Here is a 7,500-nt window from a genome sequence, read left to right as displayed (position 1 = left end):
AATAACACAGATCAGAACACACAATAACGCAGATCTGAACACACAACAACGCAGATCTGAACACACAACAACACAGATCAGAACACACAATAACACAGATCTGAACACACAATAACACAGATCTGAACTCACAATAACACAGATCTGAACACACAATAACACAGATCTGAACACACAATAACACAGATCAGAACACACAATAACACAGATCTAAACACATAATAACACAGATCTGAACACACAATAACACAGATCAGAACACACAACAACACAGATCAGAACACACAATAACACAGATCAGAACAAACAATAACACAGATCTGAACACACAATAACACAGATCTGAACTCACAATAACACAGATCTGAACACACAATATCTGAACTCTCAATAACACAGATCTGAACACACAATATCTGAACTCTCAATAACACAGATCTGAACACACAATAACACAGATCTGAACACACAATAACACAGATCTGAACTCACAATAACACAGATCTGAACACACAATAACACAGATCTGAACACACAATAACACAGATCAGAACACACAATAACACAGATCAGAACACACAATAACACAGATCTAAACACATAATAACACAGATCTGAACACACAATAACACAGATCAGAACACACAACAACACAGATCAGAACACACAATAACACAGATCAGAACAAACAATAACACAGATCTGAACACACAATAATACAGATCTGAACTCACAATAACACAGATCTGAACACACAATATCTGAACTCTCAATAACACAGATCTGAACACACAATATCTGAACTCTCAATAACACAGATCTGAACACACAATAACACAGATCTGAACACACAACAACACAGATCTGAACACACAACAACACAGATCTAAACACACAATAACTCAGATCTGAACACACAATAACGCAGATCTGAACTCACAATAACACAGATCAGAACACACAATAACACAGATCAGAACACACAATAACACAGATCACAACACACAATAACACAGATCACAACACACAATAACACAGATCAGAACTCACAATAACACAGATCAGAACACACAATAACACAGATCTGAACTCACAATAACACAGATCAGAACACACAATAACACAGATCTGAACTCACAATAACACAGATCAGAACACACAATAACACAGATCTGAACTCACAATAACACAGATCTGAACTTACAATAACACAGATCTGAACTCACAATAACACAGATCAGAACACACAATAACACAGATTAGAACTCACAATAACACAGATCAGAACACACAATAACACAGATCTAAACACACAATAACACAGATCAGAAAACACAATAACACAGATCAGAACACACAATAACACAGATCTGAACTCACAATAACACAGATCAGAACACACAATAACACAGATCACAACACACAATAACACAGATCAGAAACTCAATAACACAGATCGACGTTGTTGATTGTGTGTCTGTTTGATTGTTGGTTTGTTTGCTTGTTGTTGTTTGTTGTTGTCCACAATGACTTCATGCCTGATGCAAAAGGATGGGGCGCACGTGTCGGGGAGATTGTCTCACACCCTTGGCTCTGCCTTGTTTGATTTTTTGCAACGAGCTGTGACCTAGATGGGTGGGTGTAGTCTGTCTCAATACAGAGCCAGTGTGGGAAGTTATCTCCCTGTTGCGTCAGCGCTATCTGTGTATAAACTATCTTTTCTTAACAAGGGAAATATCCAGTCGCTTATGATTATTCTCGTTCGTGGTAGTGCTGGCTTGTCTCTTGCGTTGTTTTTGTTTTTATTTCCTGCCCAGAAGCTTACTCGTAACGACCCAATATGTTGTTACGACATTGCTGTGAACTTTGCTGGTTCGATGTGGAAATATGCCACCTCACTCATTTTTTGTGCTGATTCTGTGAATTTTACATCTCAAACCATATCTATTGCAATTTGCTTATTGTTGTTTATGTGTGGTGATATCCATCCTAATCCTGGACCAAGCACAACCCGAGGGGATGGGATCTCTATTGTTCATGTAAACACTCGCAGTCTTCAATATAAGACACCGTTCCTTGAGGCCGAATTGGGGAAGTTTGATATAATAACTGTATCTGAGACCTGGCTGTCGGACAAAGTTGACCAAGACTGCATCTGCTTAAAAGGTTACCACCCTCCAGTTAGACGTGATAGGCCCGGGGATTCCCACGGCGGCGTAGCCGTTTATGTAAATAGTAATCTGATTTGCAAACCGAGGATCGACTTGTGTATACCTGATTTGGAAGCGATCTGGATTGAGACTAAGTTGGGTCAAGATACTCTTCTCGTTGGTGTGTTTTATAGACCACCGAGTGCAACCGTCGACCATTGGCTTCTTATCAACGATTCCGTTCAACTTGCCATGAATACCCCACATAAGTTTATTATCTTTGGTGATCTCAACGCTGATTGTACTGTTAACCCCCCGTCTCATCTGCGGGAATTAATGAACACAAACAGTTTATCTCAGTTGATATCAGAACCCACTCGAATAACCGATACCTCGTCAACTATAATTGATCTGGTATTAACTCCGTGTCCTAACTTGGTAAAAAGAGTTGGTGTTCTACCACCTGTATGCAGTGACCACTCGTGTCCTTTTGTATATTTGAATTATGACTTACCGTCGGGTGGTTCATTCAAACGAACACTATATAATTATTCCAAAATCGATGTTGACAAGTTGTTGCAAGATATGGAAAGTGTAGATTGGAATAATATAGTCGATTTAGAATCCATTGATGACGCCGCTGAAATGTTTTCCGATAAGTTAATGATGATAGCTAAAGAATGTATGCCTGTAAAGGTAGTGACAATGAACGGACACGATGCTGTATGGATCACCGAGGAAATCAAAAAGTTGATTAGGAAAAAGCAATATATTCACGCATTAGCCAAACGTCTGGATACTGTATGGTGCTGGTCTCTTTTCCGACGGTTGAGAAATAATTTGACTGATGTTATAAGAAAAAGGAAAGAAGAGCACATTAGGGAACTAGAAAATAGAATATTGTCACCTCATAATTTTGGCAATAAAGACTGGTGGAAGGTAGTCAACTCTTTTTTGAAAAAGAAAGGAATGAGTACAAATGAGATTCCGCCCATTGAAAGCAATGGAATTGTGTATTACTCTGCAGAGGACAAAGCCGAGGTTTTTAATGAAGCATTTCTACGACAGTCGCATATACAAGGTCATGATGATGACGTTCCACCAGTTGAAGAAGAGCCCATTTCCATTAGTCCTCTCGTGATAACTACCGAAATGGTGTACGCTGTTCTAAACAACCTCGATGTTAGGAAAGCAGTAGGTCCTGATTTGGTTCACAATAAACTTCTTAAACTTGCTGCTTGTATTATTTCAAATCCGCTTGCAACCCTTTTCCAGAGATCTTTGGCTGAGGGAAAGTTTCCGAAAATTTGGAAAGTAGCTCATGTGAATCCCATTTATAAGAAAGGTGAAAAAGAACACTGCAGTAACTATCGTCCGATTTCATTACTCAGTTGCATTGGAAAAGTATTGGAAAAATGTGTTCAAGCCCATGTTTTTCGATATCTCACAGAGAATGATTTATTAACGGTTTCTCAGTCAGGGTTTATTCCTGGTGATTCAACTAGTTTTCAGTTGTTGAGTATGTATGACGATTTTTGTCAATCCTTAGATAAGCAGTTGACGACTCAGGCTGTTTTCTGTGATATATCAAAAGCCTTCGACAGAGTGTGGCACAAGGGTTTGTTGCATAAATTATATGCTATAGGCATAAGAGGTGTTTTATTAAAATGGTTTGAAGATTATTTGACAGGCAGGTTACAAGCCGTTGTTATCCAAGGCAGGAAATCGACATACGGACGTGTTTGTTCAGGTGTTCCCCAAGGTTCTGTTCTGGGGCCATTGTTGTTCCTTGTGTACATTAACGATATTGTCATTAATATCGAATCTGTCATTAAACTTTTTGCTGATGATACCAGTTTGTATTTATCTCTAAATGATGCAAACACGCGGACACAGATCTTAAATGCAGACTTAGCCAAAATTGCACACTGGGCGGAAAAATGGAAAGTTAATTTCAATAATTTAAAAACAGATTTGATGACCTTTTCTGGAAATAGAATGCCTGAAACCCTTCCTCTTGTATTTGATGGAACAATTCTGAGAGAAAACCACGTTCACAAACATCTTGGTGTACTGATTCAGAGCGACTGCAAATGGGAATCACATGTTCAGTCAATTATATCTAAAGTACGTGTTCTTCTCTCATGTTTTCGGTCCTATAAGTATCGCCTTAGCCGAAAGGCACTTGAACTTATGTATAAATCTTTTATTATTCCCCATTTTGATTTTTCTGACGTCATTTGGGATAACTGTTCTGACAGATTAGCTACTTTATTAGAAAACTTGCATCTTGATGCCATAAGAACCATTATAGGTGCAGTTCGTGGCACGAGTCACCAAAAATTGTACGATGAATCAGGATTTACAACACTGAAGGAGAAGCGAAAAAGACACAAATTGATTTTGTATTTCAAATTAGTTAATGCACGCGTGCCACCATACTTACTAGAACGTCTGCCTCCTCTCGTTGCTTCTGTGAACCCTTACCATAGACGAAGATTTATTCGGATTTAGTTCTCTTTCCTTGTTTGTATTATGATTGTGTAAGTGTAAAGCGCTCTGGGCTCGTCACCACGAGGTTTACGCGCTATATAAGTAATCGTTATTATTATTATTATTATTAAGACCACTTGACAGACAGACTCCCCACTCTCGAACTGAAGTCATTTTTTCTGTCTTCGACTTCCCTGTGGAATGAGCTTCCAGATACTGTAAAACAACTTGATTCTATTGGGTTATTTAAAAAACGTATTAGTTCTGATGATTCTGTTGTTCCCTCGTATAGATACACATCTGATCGAAAATCAGAAATTATCCATTGCAGACTGAGATTGAGGATCAGCAATCTAAATAGTGATCTATTTGACAGACATTTAATTCCCGACCCGTCATGCACTTGTGGTTATCGTGTTGAAAATGCGGAGCACTATATTTTTCATTGCCCCTTATCTCTTCAAATACGTGAAGTCACCTTGTCAACACTGCCCAACTATGATTTGCTAACCGCTGATGATTTTCTGTATGGCAATAGAGACAAGTCAGACAGCGAAAATGCATTGATATTTGACCAGTTATTCAGGTTTATCTTATTAAGCAAACGTTTTGAATAATGAATGCATTTATCTCATCCATGTTCGAAACGACCATGTGCAGTACTGTTTACATTTCCTTGTTCTGGTAGTATTCTATTTTCAACCATGTGAAAGTCATTGTATGCGTGTGTGTGCGAGTGAGTGTGCGAGCGCGTGTGCGAGCGCGTGTGCGAGCGCGTGTGAGTACTGTTGTTAGTTTAGCATTGGTTTTTTTGTTTTTGTTTTTGTTTTGGTTTTTTTTTCCTTTTATTGTTACATGTTTGTTTACAATAATTTACCATTATTATTTTGACATTATTTCAAATTTGTTATATTAAAATCGTCCGCCAAATTTCATTTGCTTTTAAGAGTACGCTTATAAGCCTAGCTTGTTGTGCTCCATGTTCCTTATTTCATGTATGCGGTAATAGTACCAATGGAATTTATTGAATAAACTTGTTTAAACCAATAACACAGATCTGAACTCTCAATAACACAGATCTGAACACACAATAACACAGATCTGAACACACAATAACACAGATCAGAACACACAATAACACAGATCACAACACACAATAACGCAGATCAGAAAACACAATAACGCAGATCTGAACACACAACAACGCAGATCTGAACACACAACAACACAGATCAGAACACACAATAACACAGATCTGAACACACAATAACACAGATCTGAACTCACAATAACACAGATCTGAACACACAATAACACAGATCTGAACACACAATAACACAGATCAGAACACACAATAACACAGATCAGAACACACAATAACACAGATCTGAACACATAATAACACAGATCTGAACACACAATAACACAGATCAGAACACACAACAACACAGATCAGAACACACAATAACACAGATCAGAACACACAATAACACAGATCTGAACACACAATAACACAGATCTGAACTCACAATAACACAGATCTGAACACACAATATCTGAACTCTCAATAACACAGATCTGAACACACAATATCTGAACTCTCAATAACACAGATCTGAACACACACACATGGGTCACTGTCGCCTCCTGCACACACAATTCCCTATTGGAGAGTCCTCTGCGTGCCTATGTGGTGCAACACTGATGACAGTGGAGCATTTCCTGCAGGACGGTTCAATCCACCAGGGTCTGAGAGCAGAATCTGGCCTGCTGACACACCAATGATGACAGTGGAGCATTTCCTGCAGGACGGTTCAAACCACCAGGGTCTGAGAGCAGAATCTGGCCTGCTGACACACCAGTGAGGGACACAGGCTCTACGACTTTCTGGAGACCCCCATCGATGAACATCAGCTTTTGTCAGGATGTAACGCAGAAGAAGAAGAAGAAGACACCCAATAACAACACAGATCTAGTTACTTTTTATCACATTGGCGTTGCAAAGACAAGGAGTTTTATTTTTAGGGAAGTTATTCTGATGTTGTGACGAAGACGATTTTCCAATTAAATGTACTAACTTTATTGGACAATAACGTGTTGGCTAATGCTATTATTACTTTTATTGTAAGTCAGCTTAATTCTGAATGCATGTTGTGCTTCGATTACCTATTCAAAGAAAGCAAGTTCGTGTAGCGATTTTTCTATTATCAATACTTGAACAAAATCTTATCCGTGCGTATTCCCTGCTCGACGCGATCTTGGGCGTGCTAGAAATGGCGACCTAGTGCCATGTACAAATAAGATGTGAGATTATCACGTGTGTATGTGTTACCGTTCAAATGGAGGCTGTCCTTAGAGCCCGATGTCAACTTCGCGAAGACTTGTTTTCACCAAAAACTCAGAGCTAAAGCTGCCCTCAGCAAGCTTCGCGAAGTCGTCTTCACACAACTAATTGAACGCTTTAGAGTATGAGAGTCACACAACTAATTGAACGCTTTAGAGTATGAGAGTCACACAACTAATTGAACGCTTTAGAGTATGAGAGTCGCACAACTAATTGAACGCTTTAGAGTATGAGAGTCGCACAACTAATTGAACGCTTTAGAGTATGAGAGTCACACAACTAATTGAACGCTTTAGAGTATGAGAGTCGCACAACTAATTGAACGCTTTAGAGTATGAGAGTCGCACAACTAATTGAACGCTTTAGAGTATGAGAGTTGCACAACTAATTGAACGCTTTAGAGTATGAGAGTCACACAACTAATTGAACGCTTTAGAGTGTGAGAGTCACACAACTACTTGAACGCTTTAGAGTATGAGAGTTGCACAACTAATTGAACGCTTTAGAGTATGA

General features: G+C 38.8%; 1 protein-coding gene across 1 annotated transcript in view; it reads right to left on the bottom strand.

Annotated features, from left to right (window-relative positions):
* The window catches only part of LOC138953362 (protein dispatched homolog 1-like), a 30,394-nt gene that overhangs the window by 15,276 nt on the left and 7,618 nt on the right, over positions 1-7,500 (bottom strand). The window lies entirely within an intron of this gene.

This window comes from Littorina saxatilis, linkage group LG17, assembly GCF_037325665.1.
Source record: "Littorina saxatilis isolate snail1 linkage group LG17, US_GU_Lsax_2.0, whole genome shotgun sequence".
Lineage (NCBI taxonomy): Eukaryota > Metazoa > Mollusca > Gastropoda > Littorinimorpha > Littorinidae > Littorina > Littorina saxatilis.
Note: the sequence above shows the minus strand (reverse complement) of the source record. Positions and strands in the feature narration are given on the sequence as shown.